General features: G+C 49.5%; 1 protein-coding gene across 5 annotated transcripts in view; it reads left to right on the top strand.

Annotated features, from left to right (window-relative positions):
• Window positions 1-22,373, top strand: part of ARVCF (ARVCF delta catenin family member) — a 283,940-nt gene that overhangs the window by 49,297 nt on the left and 212,270 nt on the right. For all 5 annotated transcript variants that reach the window (XM_051973221.1, XM_051973222.1, XM_051973220.1 and 2 more), the window contains exon 2: window positions 15,809-15,867. The gene's annotated coding sequence lies outside the window, so the exon portion shown is untranslated. The remainder of the gene's footprint in view (window positions 1-15,808; window positions 15,868-22,373) is intronic.

The following is a 22,373-nucleotide window of genomic DNA, read 5'->3' as shown; positions in this document are numbered from 1 at the left end:
CTCTCCAGAAGATTCCCATCACTATTTGACCATAGTTCTTTGTAATCACCACTTCTCTTTCTAGACATCCACCGACTATCCCTTTAATGATCTGATAGAGAATTTTCCTGCAAATCACCATCAAGCTCCTTTGGCTTAGACTTTGCAGTCTATTTTCTTCCCCTTTTTGAAAATCAGAACTTCCTAGCTCTGTGACCCTGGGCAAGTCACTTAACCCCGATTGCCTCAGGGAAAAAAAATCCAGCTAGTGTATGTCCTTTTCTGGTTTCCTCCTGTTTCTCCATCTTCAATGATATTTCAGATATCGCCGAGGATGACTCAGGGATCAATCACCTCTGGCAGTTCTTTCAGGACCCAGGATGTAGTCTGGCTGGGCCAGGGGACTTGAATCCAGCATTTTCTCTCTCTGGCTTATTGTCCCTATCTGGAGTCTCTCTAGGAAAAGCTCAGCTCCTCATGCTGTGGAGGCATCATCAGAATCCAGAACGCCTTTCTCTGATGGCTGGGTGACTCTGGGCAAATTATTTCATCTCTTAGTTAACTGGAGCAACACTTGAAGACTTTAAACAGCACCAGGCCATGTCTGTGCAGGGGAGCTTCCTCATCCACATCACAGTAGCTCCATAGGGCAGTCAAAAAGAGTCTAGTTTCCAATTGTGGGGAGAAGGAGGCCTGGGTCCTTGTGCTATCGCTTGGAAAGTGTCAGTTAGGCACGGGACAGCGTTTATTTCATCCACACAAAACAACAGAAACCAAGAGCTCCAGGAGTTCCTCAGCAGGTATAGAAACATCCAGAATCCTCAATGAGCACTTCCCACTTTTCGTGAAAAGGAACTGACCTTTGAGGTTCCTCTGAAGGCAGCCCTTTGACATGCTCACGAGTTCCTCTTTCCCACAGGGCACTTCATATTTCTCCCAAGATTCATCATACCCTCTGTGGGGTCATTTCCCCAGAAGGCCGCTACTGAACAAGGACCTTCAGTGTCAGAGCAGCTCATGGGAGTGGAGGGGGGGTGATGGCAAGGTCTACATTTCTTGCTCCCCCTCCCCTTCAGCTCTGAGTCATGATGACAACCCTCTTCCTTCTCCAAGAGTTACACTATGGAAAATCTCTCTTTTGCTGGTCAGTGCCTGAAATTGTGACTTTGAGAACTGTTGACCTCAGGCTGGGTAGACATATAAGTATCTCCTTATGCTATGCTTCTTTTTTTTTTTTTAGCTTAATATCCCCCGCTAATTACATGTAGAAACAATTTTTCACATTCATTTAAAATTTTATTGCATTATAATTCTCTTCTTCCTTCTATTCCCTCCCCCCTCACTGAGAAGTTTGTTATAGGTTATACATGTGCAGTCATGCAAAACATTTGCATTGCCACGTGGAAAGCTGTTGGTGCCCTTTTGGACAAGTACGAGCACATGTTCGACTGTGCTTTGTGATTTTGCTTCAAACTGTCATTAACAGCTCCAGGGCAAAGGAAACTGTGCCTGGATACAGGCATCCCCTCCCCATGCCCACCTTCACTAGATCCTGGACTGAGGATGTAGCTCTGTCATCCAAGGGTGAAAAAAGAAATCTTTTTTTAAGCTTTTATTTTCAAAACACATGCATGGATAATTTTTCAACATGGACCCTTGCAGAGCCTTGTGTTTCAGATTTTCTCCTTCCCCCCACCCCCTCCCCTAGATGGCAAGCAATCCAATATATGTTAAACATGTTAAAATATATGTTCAATCCAATAGGGATAAACATATTTATACAATTCTCTTGCTGCACAAGAAAAATCACATCAAAAAGAGAAAGTAAATGAATAAGAAAACAAAATGCAAGCGAACAACAAGAAAAAGAGTGAGAATGCTATGTTGTTCCCACAATCTCTCTCTGGGTGCAGATGGTGCTCTTTGTCACAAGATCATTGCAACTGGCCTGAATTATCTCATTGTTGGAAAGAGCCACGCCCATCAGAACTGATCCTCCTATAGTATTGTTGTTGAAGTATAGAATGCTCTCCTGGTCCTGCTCACTTGCCTCAGCATCAGATCCTGCCAGCCTCTCCAGGCCTTTCTGAAATCATCCTGCTGGTCATTTCTTATAGAACAATAAATATTTCATAATATTCATATCTATAACTTGTTCATCTATTCCCCAACTGATGGGCAGCCATTCAGTTTCCAGTTTCTTGCCACCCTGAAAAGGGCCATAAACATAAAAAAGAACTCTCAAAGAGAGAGGAGAGAGCTGCTCTGTCAGCCCTCTTTTTTAGGCCATGGAAAAAGGCGGTTTCTCTGACAAGAATCCATCCTCCTGGGGCCACTAGGTGGCACCATAGTGGATTGAGCACTGACCCTGAAGTCAGGAGGGCCTGAGTTCCAAGGATAAAATCTCTTCTAACGGAAATCTCTTAAGATAGTCACCTCATATAGGAGTTCAGGTACAGAATTGCTAAGGATAGAAATTTGTCTGGGTATGTGTATATATCTATATAATCTATATATCGGGAGACATGCATTAAATGTATTAATATATATCAAGTTATAAACTTGATACATATAAACACACTGATATATAGACCTAATACATAAATATGTACTTATTAAACTCTAGTGATTGCCTATTGCCTCTAGGAAAATTTTTCAACTCCCAATGTTTAGCTTTTATTTGTTCAATCATTTTTTCATTTCTATCTGATTCTTTGTGACTCTTTTGGTTTGTTTTTTTTTTTTTTTTGCAAAGATACTGAAATGGTTCACCATTTCCTTCTCTGGCTCATTTGACATATGAGGAAACTGAGGCAAACAGGGTGAAGTGACTTACCCAGGATCACATAGCTATTACTTGTCTGAGGGCAGACTGAATTTAGGGAGTGTCTGAGGCTACATTTGAACTCAGGTCCTCATGCCTTTAGAGCTACTGCTCTAGTCACTGCTCCACCTAGCTACATACCTTCGCTTGAGATTACCTTCCAAGTATTCTGTAGAGATTTTATAAATACAATCTTTTGTAGGTCATTTCTCCTATTGAACATGGGCTCCTTGAAGGCCATGTTTTTGCCTTTCTTTGTATCCCCACAATTTTGCCCAGCATTGTGCCTAGCATATTATAAGCACTTAATAAATGGACAGTGACACTGACAAAAATGAATAAAATGAAAAATACAGTAGGAAACTTAAAAGAAAGAAATTCAGAGAAGCAATAAACAAACAGCAGAATTTCTGCAGTGGAAAATGGAGCATCACAGAATGCAGACTAGAAAGCCAGATGCAAATAGAAACAGCGAATACCTGTGAATTGTCAGAACTCTTAGCAAACAAGCAAATTCAGGCAACATACCTGGAATTTAAATTGTGATGCGGCAATCTCGGGATCACTAATGTCCCAGAAAGCTAAGAAAAATGAAAGAAATTTGGTGTAGTGGATAGAGCGCCAGCCCTGAAGTCAGGAGGACCTGAGTTCAAATCTGGCTTCAGACACTTAACACTTCCTAGCGGTGTGACCCTGGGCAAGTCACTTAACCCCAATTGCCTCAGCAAAAAAGAAAAATTAAGGAATTTCAACCCTGCATTTCAGAGACTATTAAAAGACAAATGCCCGGGATTGTTGAAAACAAGTGATGAAATACAAAGGCAAACATGGAAATCCTACCTGGGATGCATCGGCTGTGTCACCTTGGGCAGGTCACTTATCCCCCAGTGCCTCGGTTGATGCTCTCAGATTCTGAGTTTCAGAAGAAGGCCTGTCTGCACTTATAAAGGGAGCTTTTTCCCTAGAAATTTTCTATAGATACCATAGATCCAAAAATAAAAAAGGAGAAGGGTCAAGAAGGAGGAAAAGAAGGAAGAGGAAGACAAGGAGGAAGAGGAGAAAGGAAGAAGAAGCAAAAGAATTTTCTCATTGCAGCTCAAGATTGCAATCCTCTAAAACCCCCAGATCATTTTCAATTGAATAACTTTTTCCTATAATACATTTATTTTCCACATAGGAAACTCATTTTTAAAACCAAAGCATGAAGACTTGACTTTTATTTGCATTAAATTGAGTCTCATTAGGTTCTGCCTTGAGTTCTAGCCTGTCAAGATCTTTTTGAATCCTGACTGGCATGTTCCCAGCTTGGGATCTTCTGCAACTTCCATTTAATCAATAATCAAAATGTCAGACCGCACAGCACCAAGGATAGGTTCAGCTGGACACCTTCAATTGAAGTCTGCTCTTTAAATACTTGGCTAAAATCTGGGTAAGTTGTGTAAACCATCAGTTTGGTTTTTTTTTAAAGGGAAGCAAGGTTCATCTGGAATGACCTCTTCTTTGATGGAACCACTCTGACTTTTTGTGGTCAACATTTCCCCTTTCTGCTATTAACTAACCATCCCTTTAATTAGATGTTTTAGAATTTTGCCAGGAATGAAATCAAGGTCACTGGCCTAGAGTTTGCTGACTACATTCTCTGCCCTTTTTTGGAAAATAAGATGATTTGCTCTTCTCCGGTTCTGTAATTCTTTTCTCCATCCTCAATCTTTTCTCTCCATGATCTTTGACCATTGCTCCAATTCTCAGTTTAAAAAAAATGTTCCTATACGCTCAATCCCCCCAATTCTTAACGAAAGCAAATCATGCATGTATACATATATTGTATTTAATTTATACTTTAACATATTTAACATGTATTGGTCAACCTGCCAACCCTGGTGGAGAGGGTGGGGGAAAGGAGGGGAAAAATTGGTACAAAAGGTTTTGCAACTGTCAATGCTATAAAATTATCCATGCATATGACTTGTAAATAAAAAGCGATAATAATAAAAAATAAAAATAAAATGTTATTCAACATAAAAAAATAAAAAAAACAATGCACAAAGAAAAAAAAGTAAATCATGGTAATTTTGGGCTGCTATCTTCTACCCACTAGAATGCAAAAAGTGGAAAAAATTGGTGAAATCATCTGTGGACAGGAGAGGACTGGGGGAGGGAGGAACATTATTAGTGAAATTTGTCTGGTGCAGATATTTTGCAATATAATATGGCAGTAGTTAGGAGGAACAATAACAACAAAACGATCATAATTTTTGATCCAGAATTCACGTTATTAGGATTTCATCCCAGAATATTTTTTTTTAAAAATAGGACCCATCTCTATGGAAATAGTTATAACTGCTTCACTATAGATTTAATAACAATAATAATAATAATTGGTATTTATCTATGGCAGCTAGATGGCACTGTAGTGCAAAGAGCATCGAACCTAGAGTCAGGAGGACTCATCTTCCTCAGTTCAAATCTGGCCTCAGATGCCTACTAGCTGTGTGATTTTGGGCAAGCCATTTAATGCTGTTTGCCTTAGTTTCCTCATCTGTAAAATGAGCCAGAGAAAGAAACGGCAAACAACTCCAGTGTTTTTGCCCAAGAAATCCCTAAATGGTGTCATGAAGAGTTGGGACAAGAATGAAACCACTGAACAGGAACAATAATGGGCCAGAACAATGGAACAATTCAGAGCCAGAATCTGAACCTAAGCTCTTTGACTCCCGATCCTGCTGTACCTTTTTTTTTTTTTAAACTGAGCCATGTTGCCTTAAATTGACAAAAAGCCTGGAAGTAGCCTCTCCGTCCAACAGCTGAATCAATTATGGTGTATTAATGGAATGGAATGTTATAGTGTCATAAAAATGACAAGAATCATTCAAGGAAATATGGAAACATCTCTGCAGAGATGCTGCAGGGAAGAATCCATGGAAACCAGAGCTGTGTGTACCCTGCCTGCCACTCTCCTAAAAAAGGGGGAAATTAAGGGGAGAAAGAAGGCAGGCAGGCAGGGTGAAAGGTCACAGGGTTTGTGGGAGACCAGGAAGGTCCATTGGAACAAAGGTCATGTTGTCCGTTTTGGGCTTTGTATTAATTCATTTGGTTCTTTGTTGTTCAGAGCTGGGGCCTTTGTGGAAGGTTTCCCTCTGGGTTTGCATATTTGTTTGTTTATTGAGTTGATGATTGATGATAGAAAACCCAAGTGACCCAGACCAAAAAGTTTAGATTTTGTGAAATGTTGCTTTTTCTTTAAAACAAAACAAAAATCCCAGACATTTCAAAATCTCTGAACTTAGCATCTCCCTAAAAACATGGAGGGGATTGTGGGATGCTGAGAGTTTTGCCTAGTTGGGGGGCCATATGATCTCGGAGCATGAGTTTTGTAGCTGTCAGGGAACGCTTGGTGCTAAGTTTGAGGCTCAGCACCCGTCTGCCCCTGGAGTCATTCAGCTTTTGTACTCTGCATTTCCTGGAGACTGTCAGGCTGTAGAGAAAGCATGTATCCTGAACCCAAAGGAGATTAGGCCTTCTAACCCGACCTCCTTAATTTATGAAGGAGGAAACGGGCCCAGCCAGGGAAATGAGTTATCCGACGTGCCAGAGATAATGGTTAGCAAACCCAGCTGATAAGTAATTATTTGCATGTATATGGCACTTACAGATTCACAAAGAGTGTGCCTGTCTTTTCTCACTTAACCCTGTGAGATAGGCAGGAAATGTGCATTTATTAAATGCTTACTGTTTGCTAGGCACTATGCTCGATGCTGGGCTTACAAATACAAGCGGGAAGAAAGATGATCCCTGCCCTTCAAGGAGCTTATGGCCACATGAGATATACATCCTCTAGTCCCCTGGTAATAACAACTCCCGCTACCGTGTCTTGTCCTTTTTGATATTTATCCATGTCTTCCCATGTATCCACTTCTCAGAGAGAGCTGATTGTACTGCATGAACAGCCGTGGAGCCCCTATGGGGGTACACTTCTTGGAGTATACAGGACTAGCCCAACTTCTCTGCTCACATAACTTTTTGATAACATTGCGAGCTCCCTTCTCCCATCCTAATCTTTACTTTAGCTTTATCTGTACCTTTATTGGCAGCTTGGGGGTGCAGTGGATAGACTGTCCCACTTGAATTGGGGAAGAATGGAACTCGTCACCTGTGTCGTCCACTAGGGAGCGCAGTGGTAGACTAGCCCACTTGGTTTGAGAAAGAGCTGAGCTCGCTATTTCTCTTGGCCACTAGGGGCGCTGTGGCAGACTCTCCCATTTGATTTGAGAAAGAGCTAAGCTCGCTACCTCCATTGGCCACTAGGGGCGCCGTGGTTGACTGTCCCACTTGGTTTGAGAAAGAGCTGAGCTGGGCTACCTCTACTGTCTCACTTGGATAGGGGAAGACTTGAATTCTCCACTGTCTGACTCCCACCTGTGTCTCCTGCCTAACTCCCATCTCTTTCCTTCCTGCCCTTCAGACTCCAGCCAGCCTAGATATGGAGCTCTCCCCTGAAGGCCCCATTCAAATTCATCTCATGATTCTCTGAGTGAAATGTTCTGCCTGATCATCTCTGCCTTTTTCTTCCTCGGAGGCTGATTCCAGGTGCCGCCTCCTCCAAGTAGCCCTCCCTGATGACCCCCTCCCCTTTCCTTCCTCATGGCTGAAATCATTGTCTCTCTCTTCTCTTATTCTTAAGTCATTTTGTCTGATTTCTCCTTATCTTATGTGCATTCCCAGCATAGACTTCCTGGGGGACAAGGACTGGGTCATTTTTATCTTTGGGTTCCCAGCGCCTAAAGTACTCCTCCCTCTCCCTCTCCCCCTCCCCCCAGCATTTCCTCACTGTTTGTTGAATTGTGTTTTGAACGTGGCTGGAGCCGGTCCGATAATTCTTCTTCTGCCGACCTCTCTTGGCATTTACTCCCGTATGTCTTTCCATATCTCTTTGTGTTCTTCATGCTTGTCATTTTTATAGTGCAGTAGTATTCCATTACACTAATGTCCCTTAATTTATTCATCCATTTCCCAGTTATTGAACATAGGGGTTTTTTTTTTCTTTTAGTTTTTTCACTATTACAAAAAAAGCAGCGATGAATATTTTAGGGGCAGCTGCTTTTCTTCTCCTGCTTTTAATCACACCATCAGGAAATTGGTGCCGGGCAGGAATAATGCTGTTCCGAGGGGGGCAGTCGATTTTGCGTTTCTCCTCTTTTCTAGGTTGCTGCTTTGTTCTCCAAAAAACTTCCACCAATCCGTGCCCTCACCCATAGTGTACACACGGAGAGCCTGCTTCTTCCCAGCCCCACCAACATCAAATTTGAAGTACTACTTTTTTTCTTTTTTTATTAGTTATTTCTTTTTTTAAAAAAAAAACATACTTTGTTTTAATCTGAATCTAAATACCAAGAATAACCTAGTTAGAATGGAAATCAAGGATTGTACCCGAGCGTCCTTAGTTCTGCAACTCTAAACATTGTGCTCTTCCCTCTAAGTTAGAAATAGTTTCAATATGTCCCCGCTGTCTGCTTTCTCCTCGCCTGCCTCCCTTCTGTTCTCTTCTCCATATTTTTAGCGTGCTTCATTGGCCCTCTTTTCTTACTTTGAATCTTTCCTTTTTTTCATTGTGATAAATGCATTGCTAAGACCATCTCCCCACCCAACCCTACCTCCACTGCCCCACTGTGAGAAAATCAAAATGCATTATACACGATCTAGCGGAACAAACGTCTGCATCAGCCTCAGTGGAAAGTAACGCTCTTATCATCTGTAAATGTGCCGGTCTCTCCTTGTAGAACGTAAGCCTTTTGAGGGCAGGGGCTGGGACCTTTTTATAATTTGTATCTAAATTGATACATCTCATCCTGCAGTTTTAAAGCTTATCATCTCATCACATGGAAGGTAGGAAGATGCTTCGGGTATGAAGCATACTGTATCTCTCTCTCTCTTGTAGTTTTTCCCCTGAAGCAATTGGAGTTAAGTGACTTGCCCAGGGTCACACAGCTGGGAAGTGTTAAGTGTCCGAGACTAGATTTGAACTGATTTCAGGGTCGGTGCTCTATCTACTGCACCACCTAGCTGCCCCCTTTTTTAGTTTTTATGTGCATAATTCTGTGCTTTTCAAGTATGCTAATTCTCCCAGGCCTCTTGGCCTGGACTCCGAAGGGAATCTGGCCAAGTCCAAGTCCCTTTTCCTCTTCTGTAAAATGAGGGGGTTGGATTAGAATAGCCCGTGTTCCCAAATGAAATTAGGAAGCTGTCCAAGAAGAATTTCTCCCCAAATTAAAACCGTGGCTCTCTGCTCTGAAACCGTACGTCTCCGAAGTGACAGATGGCTTGGTCCCTCCATGGGCTGTCACTGTGACTTTGATGATCGGGGAAGGACATCGGGGGAGGCGGGGAGAGCCAGCCGATGTCAGTCACCGCAGCTCGGAGACAAGGCTTCCCCTTGCTTCTGCAGAGAACCCAGTTCGGGAGGAGATCGTTTCTCCTATTCCCCACCCAGAGCTGCAGCTAGCAATTTTGGTACCATGGGCAGGTGCCACAAACCACGCTGAGTAAGCAGGATGGAGCAAGTCCATAGTTGAGGCAGGGTACCACCCCAGGGAGGAGATAGAGGCTCCAAGACTCTTGCTGTGAGGTCACTTGGTGGAGGGTAAAGGGCAGGCCAGGGGCCCCCTTCCATGTGCCACCTGTAGCTTCCGACTGTAACCGAGTGTTCTGGCTGCCTTGGTTCTTCACTCTGTGGTTTCCCTGCTACTGATGGACATCCAGGAGCTTGCTACCATCACCCATAGGGTCCCTCTCCCTCTTCTCCCCAGTTGTGGCTTGCTTCTTTTTTTTTTTTTATTAAAGCTTTTATTTTCAAAACATGCCTGGGAAATTTTTCAACACTGACCCTTGCAAAACCTTCTGTTCCAATGTTTTCCCTCCTCCTCCCACTGCTCTCCTAGATGGCAGGTAGACCCATCCATGTTAAATAAGTTAAAGTATATGTTAAATCAAATATATGTAAGCATTTATACAATTCTCTCGCTGCACAAGAAAAATCAGATCAAAAAGGCAAAAAATGAGAAAGAAAATAAAATTCCCGCAAACCACAACAAAAAGAGTGAAAATGCTATGTTGTGAACTACATTCTGTTCCCATAATCCTCTCTCTGGGTGCAGATGGCTCTCTATCATGAGATCATTGGAACTGGCCTGAATCGTCTCATTGTTTAATAGAACCACTTCCATCAGAATCGATCATCGTGTAATCTTGCTGTTGCCATGTATAATGGCTGCTTCTGCTCCCTTCCCTCAGCCTCAGTTCCTGTCAGTCTCTCCAGATCTCTCTGAAGTCCTCCTGCCGGTCGTTTCTTACAGAACAATAATATTCCATACTATTCATGTACCATGACTCATTCAGCCATTCCCTCACTGATGAGCATCCACTCAGTTTCCAGTTTCTCGCCACCACAAAAAGGGCTGTTGTGATTGGTTTCAGCGTTGCCTTTCCTGAGGCCCAGATGGAAAGGTGAGATGAGAAGTTGCCTCGTATTTAACTCCGTGGACTATTGAATGTTTAGGGCCGAAAGATCTTTAAAGGTTAAGCGAGAACCTGGGGGCTCTGGGTCCCAGCTGTTCAGAAGCAAGGTTATCTTATAATTCTAGCCTACCCACAATGCCTGGCTGCGACCACTTTATAGATCACTGGGTAGAAAATAGCACTAAGGGGGCACTTGTAGATTCCCTAGGCCAGGGCTGCTTACTCTAGAGACCACAATATTGTTCACGTCGTTGCCATCGAATTGGCTTCTTTTGCAATCTGACGCATTTCGTTTTAGGCTTTTAGAACAGTTTGAGAAGGGACGTGCAGGATTTCCTAGGTAGCCCCGAGCAGTTAACCCTGCTCTAACCCGATTCCTTCATTATATAGGGAAGTCCTGAGAAGGGCCAAGGCCGCACAGCCAGCAGTCTCAAGCATCTCTGTTTCTTTGGACTTTGATTATCTGTGATATTTCTATACAATATCCCCGAGAGGCAGGTGGTCTGGTGTTGCCCATTTCACAGCTGAGTAAACTGAGGCGGGGTGACATACCGGTCTTTGCCCGAGCTGGGATGGGAGCCCTCACTTCTTGTGCTTCCCCCCTCGGCTACACAGTCCCGGGAAGAGGCTTCCTTGTAACGATCCTGGGGGCCAAGGGATGCAAGCGTTATTTTCTGTCTTGTCGATAGAAGACCGATAATATTAGAAAATTATACCCGGGGCCTTCTGCAGGAAGCCTAAGGGAGGAGGCGATTTCTGGCCAGTTGTGACCACAGCTTCTTGGAGGAGGCTGCACATGAGTTGGGCTTCAGAGGGCGGATAGGAAGTTCCACAAAGATGGCGCAAGGAGGCGTTTTAGGGGCAGGGAGCCGTGTGGGCAAAGGCTGAGGGATTTCTGCTCCTGGGTTAAGGAGTCAAGGCTCCGGCTCACTTAATGTGAGAGGAGATGTTAAGGAGGAGGAGAGAATCTTGGGAACAGGCAGGTACAGTTGCCATGGGATGCAGTCCCAGAACAGTGCTGTAGGCCCACTCTCCACCCTCTCGGGCAAAGCCCCTGTTGCCCTACCCTCGTTATGTTTCTGGGAGTGAGCATATTGGGAAGGGGGAGGGAGGTGTTTGAAAAAGTCACCCCCATTAGACGGTGAGCTCCTCCTAAACAGGGAGTGTCCTTTGCCTTTCTTGGTATCTCCAACACTTAGTACAGCGCCCTGCATGGAGAAGGGGCTCAATAAGTGCTTACTGATTAGTCGGAATATGGAGGGGAGTAACCTGAAATGAGGATGGAAGGAAGGGAGGGTGACGCGGAAGAGTATGAACTTCATTTGGTGACGCTGATGACGGCGATGGGGGTGAGGATGATGGGATGCTGCTGCTGCTGCTGGTGAGGATGAAGATGATAGATGGCGATGATGAAGATGATGGTGGTGAGGATGAAGATGATGGTGGTCATGGTGATTATGATGTTGATGATGGTCATGACAATGATAATGGTGATGTTGATGGATGATGATGATGGTGGTGGTGATGCTGATGGTGACGATAGTGATGTCAATGATTGTGATGCTGATGGTGACGATAGTGATGTCAACGACTGTGATGCTGGTAATGATGGATGGCGATGATGGTGCTGGTGAGGAGGAGGAGGAGGAGCATGGTGATGCTAGGAGGCAACGAGGGGAGTTGATTGAGAGCTGACTGAAGCTGAGAAGAGTTGGGTTCAAGCCCCGCCTCTGGCTCACTGTTTGACTCTGGGCAAGCCCTGGGCCGCCCCCTCTTGGGGCCTCGAGGAGCTCTCCAAGGCCCCGGGAGCAGGGATCCTTCCCCCCACACGTCCCCTCCAGTGCAGTCCCCACGAACAGCAGCGGCATGGCTGTGGAACACTGACTATTCCCGGCTTTTCCGGGTCAGAGCCACTGCTTCTGTGGAATTTTCTCTCTTTCCTTTTTCCCATTTGCTTTTCGAAGGCGGCTCCCGGGGGGGAGGGGGGGAGGGACTCGGGATAAATGCAGGCGGCACCAAACAGGAGGAGCCCAGGAAGTGGTTTTCCCAGGTGAAAGTGGGCAGGGTTTCCACGGGCCTCTGAGGTCGGCAAAGTGCTTTCCAGACATGATCTCATCTGCTCGGCTCACGGTCACCTTGGGAAGGGGGAACTGCCGGCTTCAGGCTCCCGATTTATACCAGAGGAAGCTAAGGCGGGCAGAGCTTAAGGGACTTGCCCGGAGTCACAAGGCTGGGAAGGGTCAGCGCCCAGCCTCGGACCCGAGTCCCCAGTTGGCCTTGGGGCAGAAGGGAGCACGGGGGCTTCTGAAGCAGAGGAGGAACCTGAGGATCTCTCTGGGCAGCTGGGCTCAGGAGGGCTCGGAGACCCCGAGGAGCCTGAGGGAGCGATCATGTGTCTGCAAGGGAGGCCTTGGGGCTCTGCCAGGGACCAGAGGGGGCAAGAACATGGGGGCTGTGGGATGTGAGGGGGAGGGATGAGTCGGAGGGGTCACGACTAAGCAGAGGACACAGCAGTGACGGTGACGCCATTGGTGGCTGAAGGCTGGGGCTGCGGCTGTGACCTTGGGCCTCTGCACAATCGGTCCCCAGTCTCTTCTGAGCTCCTGAGGTTTTCTCTTCCTCAGGTTCTCCCGTCTGATTTCTCCCTCCTTCTGCTGTCAAATGACCCCGTCCCTCATCTCTGCCCGGCCCAGCCCCTGTGCTGCTTCTTGCCCGGCCTGGCCCGTCCCCCGTCCCTCATCTCTGCCCGGTCCGGCCTCTGAGAACGGTTCCTCTGGCATCAGGAACAGGGCATATTGGGGAGGAGAGTGGGAAGAGACTGGAACCGAGGGAGCTTCTGGGGGAGAGGCCCTGAGGGCGCTTGGCTCTCCAGCCCTTGTCGGGACTTGCGTTCCCTTCCTTCCCTGGAAGAGGCGGGGGCTGTGGGTACAGAATCCCCAACCCAGGGACAGGGCTTTTTGTACCCCCCGGCTCAGCTCCTCTCGGGTTCCCCCAAGTGGGGAGAGAAGGAAGCGCATGATCCGTCGGGCATAGGACAGCTAGTTACTCCTCTCTACGAAATGAATGCTTAAAGGACCCACACACGTATTTATCAGTAGAGAGACTTCAGCTAGAAGCAGTTACCACCATGACTCGGACCCTCTGGGAGGCTCGACACGTAAAACCCGAGCCGTGACGCGGTTCGCAGGCGGCAGAACAGACGGCTGACGTTCCCCCTCGCCCGGCGCCCTCCGAACGGCTCCTTCTGGCGCCAGGTTGGGTGTTGCTCCTGTTGGCTCCAGCTTCTTTGGGAAAGCTCTGGGTCCTGCAGGGTTCGGGTTTTTTTGTTTTTTCATTTTTTCTATTTTTTCGTTTTATTTTGGACCCGTAGTTTTGTCGGTAGCAGGAACTTGCCCGGCAGCGCGCGTTTATTGGGGGACGTGATGTGCCCGGCGCTGTGCTGAGAGCTGGGAACCCAGACACGGAAAATGGAAGACGGGCCGCCTTCGAGGAGCTGAGTTATAAGGAGATGAAACAGAGAAAGTGATTTCTAGGGGTGTGGGGGGGGAGGGACGGGGCAGGAAAGGACTGGCGGGTCCTCAAAATGGAGGTTCTCACCAGTGGAACCAATGGAGGAACGAACCCGTGGGCAGGAGGCAGGGGCGGAGCGTGAGAGCCCGGGGAGAGAGGAATGATGGCAAAGCTCTGGGCCAGGCGGGGGCTGGGAAAGGGGAGGGAAGAGACTGGCTCCCACTTCCTAGTCTTGGAGGTGGGGGGCGCACAGCTGTTGTCTCAGGTGGGACTTGAACCCGGGCCCAGTCTCCTACTCTCCCACGCTGCCTCTCTGAGAGGCACTAACTCCCAGACAGCACCGGTGCTCCCTCGCGCCCCAGCCCCTGCCCCGGGGTCTGGGCCCAGTTTCTCTCTCGGGGAAGGCGACTCCTCTTTCCTAAAGTGGAGGCTGGAATTCCCCGAGCGACGCAGCCCCTGCCTCGGCGCCCGCGGCTCGGCTGAGGGTCAGAATTGAGAACGCAGAAGCAGCCCCTCTCCCTGCTGCGCCGCCGGGTGGGGGGGTGGGGCTGGGTGAGGGGCAGGGAAGCCCGGAGGAAGCGGGGGGCTTGGGAGAGGAGCGAGGCCCCGAGCCTCTGGGAGAGCAGATTTCCTCACCCGCCCGACTCAGTCAGCAGACACTTAGCAGGCCTCTGCCGGACGCTCCACACTGTCTGGGGGTTTCTTTGGCAAAGATGCTGGAGTGGTTCACTATGCCGGTCTCTGGTGGGTTGAGGCAAATAGAGATCAAGTCCCTCGACTCAGAGATCAAGTCTCCCAACTCCGACAGAGATCTAGTCCCCGACTCCGACAGAGATCTAGTCCCCGACTCCGACAGAGATCTAGTCCCCGACTCCGACAGAGATCTAGTCCCCGACTCCGACAGAGATCAAGTCTCCCAACTCCAACAGAAATCTAGTCCCCGACTCCGACAGAGATCTAGTCCCCGACTCCGACAGAGATCTAGTCCCCGACTCCGACAGAGATCTAGTCCCCGACTCCGACAGAGATCAGGGGACTTGCCCAGTGCCCCCCAGCCAGGATTTCCTGACTCCAGACCCGGCGCTCTGTGCACTCGGTGCAGTGTGACACTTGTTAAATTGCTCTGCCTCAGTTTCCTCATGAGAAAGGCTCCTCTTCCTGAGTTAAAGTCCAGCCTCAAGACACGTCCTAGCTGTGGGACCCTGGCTAAGTCCCTTCACTCTGACTGCCTCAGTTTCCTCATCTGTAAAATGAGCTGGGGAGGGAAAGGGGAAGTCGCTCCAGCATCTCTGCCAAGAGAACCCCAAATGGGGCCACAAATGGACTCGCTGGGAAAATGCTCCATTCTTGAGGTGGTTCGTAAGGGTCCAAGGTGCAGACTGGGAAGAACTACAGAGTCCGTCTCGTCCAGCTCCCTCCTGGTACAGATGAACAAACTGAGGCTGGGGGGGGGGGGCTTAAGTCCTCAAAGTTGCAAAGGGGGCAAACCTCAGAGGCAGAATCTGAACCCAGGGCCTCCGAGCAGAGCCCGGGCTCTCTCCTTGGTGGTGCGTTTGACACTGCTCTAGCAGCCTGGTCAAGGGCCAAGCTTCCCAGCCGGGACCCTCAGACTTGGGTTCTGCCTTTATATCATGGGAGCGTGGGCCCCGAGCCTCCGAGGCCCCTCCTGGCTTGCCGTGCGCCGCCCCATGACCTTGGTTGTCACTCCGCCCTTGACCTTGGTTTCCCTCTCTGTAACGTGAGGGTGTTGGGTCAACAACCTCAAGGTCCCCCTCGGCTCTAGGTTTGGCGTCCTTGGATTTGTGCCCGTTTTCAGTGGAGTAAACTGAGGCTCAAAGCGTTGGCTCGGCTCATCGGCCTCCGGCAGCTCCCCCCACACGGGCAGCCTCAGCCCTGCAGGCCCCGTGACCTTATTCTCACCCCCCCAATCTCCCCCTGTGCTTGGGTCCTCCCCTTATGCCAGTTCTCTTCTTTCTCCCTCAGGAGCAGCTCAGGACTCGGTCCCCGAAGGAGCCGGTGGTGGCCCGGAGCCCAGTGACAGGGTAGGTCCCTCCAGTCCGAAAGGCTTGGCGGGGCTCCACCCCCACCCGAGGGTCCCTGGATGGGCAGCAGGGCTGGAGTCTCCAAGCCCCAGGGCCCCCTGGGAGGGCTTGGCTGGGAGGTGTCCATGGGAGGGCTCCCCCAGAGGTGCCCACAGTAGGGCTCTCCCCGGAGGCGCCCACAGTAGAGCTCTCCCCAGAGGCGCCCACAGTAGGGCTCTCCCCGGAGGCGCCCACAGTAGGGCTCTCCCCGGAGGCGCCCACAGTAGGGCTCTCCCCGGAGGCTCCCATAGTAGGGCTCTCCCCGGAGGCGCCCATGCAGGGCTCACCTTCATTGCCCCAGTGCTGGCTCTTACTGCCTAGAAATTCATTCGGTTGAATCCTGGATGGGGGAGGGGAGCGGTGCAGCCGCTGGGTAGGGACCCCCGGGCTGGGGGTCTCTCTCTCCTTGGCTGCCAGCCGGTGATGCCAGGGGTGGGTGCCGGGGGAGGGGGAGGCCTGGGAGTGGCGCTGCCTGGCTGTGCCCACCGGCCCGTTGTCTCAGCCGACGGCCATGATGGGCGCTGGCACGGGTGGGCACTGGGCAGGCTTCGAGGTGCTGGCAGCCCTGGCACAGTCCCTCAGCGGCTGGCTGCGGCCGGAGCGATCCGTGAGTGGGGGCCGGGTGTGCGGTGGGTGGAGCCCCCACTCCCTGTGTCTCAGAGGCAGCAAAACCAATTCCTTCATTTTAGAGACAAGGAGAGAGGGCCCAGACGGGCTCAGAGGCTCGCCCGTGGGCCAGTGTCTCAGGGCAGGATTTGAACTCGGGTCCAGGGACAGTTCAGGAGGAGCCGTGGGCGGGGGGGAGACCGGTTCTTTGTAATCTTCTTTGTAATCGCGGCTGCCGAGAGCTCGGCGGGGCCAGACACGGAGCAGTTCCCGAGCTTCCGGGGCCTCTCTCCAGGGGCAGAGAGAGCGGCTTCCTCAGCCTCAGTTAAAAATCAGATGAAGCAAATCCAGTCATTGGGGGCAGAGCCACTAGAAACTGGGGGAGTCTGGGAAGCCTTCCTGTAGGAGGCGCTGCTCGGGCTGCACTTAGAGGCAGGTTTGGGAATTTAAAGGGCAGATGCGAGCAGGGATGGCAGACCGGGCACCGGGCACAGCTTATGCAAAGGCTGGAGGGGAGCCGGACTGTTGTGTGCGAGGGATGGAGACAATAACTTCTTACTGCCTGGGCCTCAGTTTCCTTGGCAGGAAGCCCTGCGGTCTCTGCCCCTCTGAATTTGGTATCCCCCGGACTTGGGCTTTGTTTTTAATTTTCTGGCTTATTTCTGACAGGAGACTGGGAGATCTCTCAGCAGGCGCCCGTTCTGGGTGTGCTTAGGATATAGGGGAGGTTCCCACGCCACTCAGAGAGGGCAGGAGCAACTCTGACTTCTTCCTCTTCCTCCTCCTCCTCCTCCTCCTCCTTCCTCCTCCTCCTTCTCCTCCTCCTCCTCCTCCTCTTCCTCCATAAAGAGGTGCTCCCAGCTCCTTTGGAGGGATGGAGGGACCTGCCAGCCTTGGAGAATGCCGTCATTCCATAAGGCTGCCATTCTACTCTTCCTTTGAGGTGTCATTGCTCAGGGACAGGGACCCCCAGGACCCTTCGTGCTGCCTGGGGGCAGAGGTCAGATTCAGCTGCGCCTTCCTGGGCAGAAACATGGCGGCTCTCCTGGGATCTTTGTCCCCTTTGGTTCCGTCGAGGTATTAGGCAAGCGAGCTGCAGGGCCCTGGGTCGTGGGGAGCGGAACCAAGGATCACCGATCTCACCGGTCCCTGGCACTGGGGACACAGCCGGCCGGAGGGAGGGGCCAGTCTGGGCCTTAGTCAGGGTGGAGAACACAGGAGGCCGGGGGCAGGGTTCCCACAATTCCTTCCTGCGCCTTCCTGGGACAGGGTGGGCAGATGGTAACGTGGACATCACGAGGTCCCCTCCTCCTCTCATTCTGCGGGTCACGTGTCACCGGCACTTTGAGGTTTGCAGTGACATTGTCACTACCTCGCGGCGGTGATGCTGCCCGGGGTCCAGAGAGGCCATTGTGGGTAAGAAGCAGCACCTGAATCCACGTCTTACTGGCTTCCAGTGCCGCTTCCTATCCACTGAGCCACACTGCCTGTTATAGAAATTATGTAAGTGATTCTCATGTAAATTCTATAAATATTATTCTCTAAATTATGTATGATTATTATATAAGGGATGTAGACAGAGTATAAATTATGTATAATTATTATATAAAAGATGTAAATAATAAGAATTTTTTAGAGAAGCAGAAGAGAGTGTGTTAGTCGTTAAAGAGTCGGCAATCCGAACAAAACTTGGGCAGATGCTTCTCGTCACTTCTTTTACGATGGTTGTTTTTTATGCTTGATATCAAACAGTATCACCCGGGGTGCTCCGGGGTCCCTTGGAGATGCACTGGCATGGTGGGTACAGCGCCAGGCTCTGATCGATCCTGGCTGGGGGTCCTGGGCGAGGGAGGGAAGCCCCCGTGCCCCAGCAGCTCTTGGATAGTCGTGGTTACGGAGCATGGCGCCTGATTGTCCTCCGTGCGCTCTCTGGGAGATGCTTCCACCCCAGACCCCATCCCCCATCCCCGACATGCTCTTTCTCCCCACCTCCGCCTCCCACCTTCCCTGGTCCCTCTAAGACTCTTCTCCGCCCCTCCTCCCGGGGAGCCTCTCGGGCCGCCGGAGCCTTTCTCTCCAGTGGGGATTTGTTACATGATGAATGTCTTGTAGGTTCTCATTTACACGCATTGCAGAGGCCGCAGGACTCAGGGGAAAGTGAGGAAGCCCTGGGTTCGAAGCTTGCCCAGGACTGTCCTATTATTGCCCTAGGGACTCTCTGGTCGCACAGAAGGGGAAAGAGGGAGAACGGGCCGTGGTGCCCCCAGAACCAAAGCTCTTAGCTCAGAGACTCATAGCAACCTCCATTCTTTTGTGATGCTTAACCCCACTTTGGAGATGAGGAAGCCAGGGCAAGGAGCCAGCAAGCAACGAGACGGGGGGAGGCCGTGGGACCCCAGGGCCACTGGTGCCAAATGGGCGTGAACACTTTCAGGGACAGGGGCTGTTACTCTTGTGTCCCCAGCACTGACACGAGCCTAGAGTAGAGAGGTGCTTAATAAATGCTCATTGATTGAGTGCATGCTGTTCCCCTCAATAGCATGGGAACTTCTGCAGGCAGGGATGGTTGGAGCTTTCTCTGGAGCTTCAGCACCCAGCACTGGGCCTGGACACAGAAGCCTCTTCCTAAACGCTTATTGACTGGCTGGCTTAGTGCCCAGCCCAGTAAGCTTTTCACAAATCCTTACCAATAGACTAGCTTAGCACAGTGCCCAGCACTTAGTAGGCTCTTCCTGAATGCTTATGGGCTGGCTGGCTTATTATAGTACCTAGTGCACAGTAGGCTCTTCACAAATCCTTACCAGCAGACTAGCTTAGCGCAGTGCCCAGCACTCAGTAGGCCCTTCATAAGCCTTCGACTGGTTGGCTTAGCACAGTTATCTGGTACCAGAAGTGCCTACATCATAAATTCTTGTCCATCGCCTGACTTAGCACAGTACTCAGCGCACAGTAGGCTCTTCACAAATGCTTGTTGACTAACTGGTGGCTCTCCACCACGCGGGGCATCTTCTTTTGTAGCACCACTTGACCGCTCCCTGAAAAGTCAGCCTGTAGTTGGGAGGAACCTCCCGCCTGCCCCCACACTTGCCTCCTGGGGAGGGGCTGCAGCCGGCCAGGGTCTGGCTTGTGACCCAGAGCAGAGGCGAGGCAATGGCTGCTCTCCTCCCAGAATCCTCTCTTCTGCTGCCAGAGGAAGTCGGGTTTCTTATGCTTGGCAGAGCCTCCTTCACGCTCCACTTTGATCGCGAAGGCCCGAGAAACCCAACCTGCTGGATGTGGAACTTGGCAGCCGCCGGAGATTCCTGCAAGGTTAGAGACCGCACCGGCCCTGGAGCCCGGAGGGCCTCTCCCGGTCCCCAGCCCAGACACAAGCCCTGGTAGATGTGTATCTTCCTTGTGTTGTTATTCACAGGAAGAAGCGTGCTCTGGACAAAGCTCCAGACCCAGGTTCACATGTGAGCTCCACTATTCATGTGGCTGGGCCAGTCCCTTCCCCTCCAAGGGCCTCAATTCTTCATGTGGGAGCTGGAAACAGGGGCCTCTCAGAACCCATTTTAGCTCCAAAGCTGAGATCCCACGAGAAGATCTCATTGCTTTGGAAAGGCTCAAGATGTAGCTTTTGTCAACAGTATGAGGCGGGGGCTGCTGGGGTGCTTACCCCCAAACTATAGGTAAGGAAATGGAGAGCTTGGGAATTGGCTGAGGTCACAGAGTCTGGCGGGGTCAGAGCCAGGGCTTGAAGCCAGGATTTCTGAACACTTGCAAGGCCAGTGCTCTCCCCATTCCACAATGGTTTGTGGGGCAGAGCTAGATCGTGGGGCCACCAAGTTCTTCAGGTGTGATAGGAGAACACATTTTGCATCGTCAACACCCCCGTACTGTGCATCCAACCACTGTCATGTGGATTTCTGTTGGAAGACCTCCTGTGAGGGGATGTACGCCCTCCCCCTCTCTCCCTTTAGGTCTGCTCTCCCTGTGAGGGAGTTCTTGGCATGGAGCCTCAGGCAGTCTCTGCACTGGCCCCCTTGCTCCAGAGCTAAGAAGGACAAGAATCCCCCTCTCCCTTGATTTCAAACCTCGGAGCCCATGCTCTTTCTTCTCTTCCCTGCTTTGTCTCCATTCCTCAGAACTGAAAATCAGCTCTTGGATTTTCTCAGTGACCAGCAGCATCTAACTGTCAAGAGAATCATTCAAATCATGTCCCAAACTGAATTCATTCTCCTTTCCCCAGACACCCTCCTCCTTTCCCTATTACTAAGGAGGACACCACCATCTTCCTAGTTCCTTAGACCCCCGACCTAGAGTCATCCCGGACTCCTCACTCTCAATCACCATCACCTCTCCAAGCTATTGTCAAGCTCTGTCAGTTTCACCTTGTAGATTTCACTGTACAGTCTCTCTAGTAGATTTCACCTGTGCAACATCTCTTGCAGATTTCACTTGTGCAATCTTATAGATTTTATCTTTGTACCATCTCTAGTAGATTTCGCCTTTACAGCAGCTTTAGTAGATTTCACCTGTGCAATATCTCTAGTAGAGTTCGCTTGTGTAGCATCTCTTGTAGATTTCACCTGTGCAACATCTCAGATTTTTATGTGTAGCACCTCTAGTAGATATCGCCTGTGCAATATTTCTTGTACATTTCACCCATGCAGCATCTCTTGTGAATTTCACGTGTGCAATATCTCATAGATTTTATCTGGATAGCCTCTCTAGTTCACCTGTGTAACACCTAGATTTCACTTGTGCATCATCTTTTGTAGATTTATGCAGCATCTCTTGTAGATTTCATCCATGCAGCATCTCTTGTGGATTTCACCTATGCAACATCTCAGATTTTATCTGTATAGTGTCTCTAGTAGATTTCACCTGTGCAGCATCTCTCATCAATTTCTGCTCTACAACATCCTCTTCTCTCCTCTGACATAGTCCCCACTATGATCTACACTAGTAGGCCTTCATCACTTCATACCTGGACTACTGCCATAGCCTACTGGTGGGTCTGTCTGTCTTCATTCTCTCCATCCCAGACCCTCCTCCACTCAGCCACCAAAGCGATTTTCTTAAAGCACAATAGGACCATGTCACCCTCTATTCAATAAATTCCAGCGATTTCCTATTGCCTCCAGGATCAAGTATTAAGTCTTCTATTTGGCATTCACAGCCCCTCATTACCTGGCTCAGGCTCTGGTATTCTTACCCTTTATTCTCTCACTATTCCCTTGACAGCCCAGCTCTGCTGGCCCACTTGCAGTTTCTCTAATAGTCTGTCCCCAGTGATTGGGCTGCTCTCCCTCATCTCTACTTTTTAGAATCCCTAGTTTGCTTCAAAACCAAGCTCAACGCCACCTTCCATAGAGGCCTTTCCTATTTCTCTACCTCCTTGTGCCTTTCCTACCGAGATGATTTTCCATCTATACTGTTATTTATTTGTACACAGTTGTGTCCATGTTGTATGTCCCATTAGACTGTGAGCTCCTCCAGGGCAAGGACTGACTGTTTTTTCTTTGTATCCTCAGTGCTTAATGAAATACTCGACACATAATAGGTATAAATGCTTATCGATTGTTAGATAATAAGATTGTGGAACAGGAAGGGATCTTGGAGGTTCAGCTCCTCTCCTCTCATTTTGTAGGTCAAGAAACCGAGACAAAGAGAAGTTAAGTCACTTGCCCACGATCCCACCATTACCGTATCCTCAGTAGAACCAGGCAAGTTCAAATGAAGGGCAGGTTTGAGGAAAAGAAAGCGTATAACCGAGACCTGCAGGTTCACCCTCTCCTGTTTGCCTTTGTTTTTGGAAATGCCTGTTTAATTCTGTGCTTATCCAGTTCAGAATGAAAATAAATAAATTTAAAACA

This window comes from Antechinus flavipes, chromosome 1 (genome assembly GCF_016432865.1).
Source record: "Antechinus flavipes isolate AdamAnt ecotype Samford, QLD, Australia chromosome 1, AdamAnt_v2, whole genome shotgun sequence".
NCBI classification, from domain to species: domain Eukaryota; kingdom Metazoa; phylum Chordata; class Mammalia; order Dasyuromorphia; family Dasyuridae; genus Antechinus; species Antechinus flavipes.
Note: the sequence above shows the minus strand (reverse complement) of the source record. Positions and strands in the feature narration are given on the sequence as shown.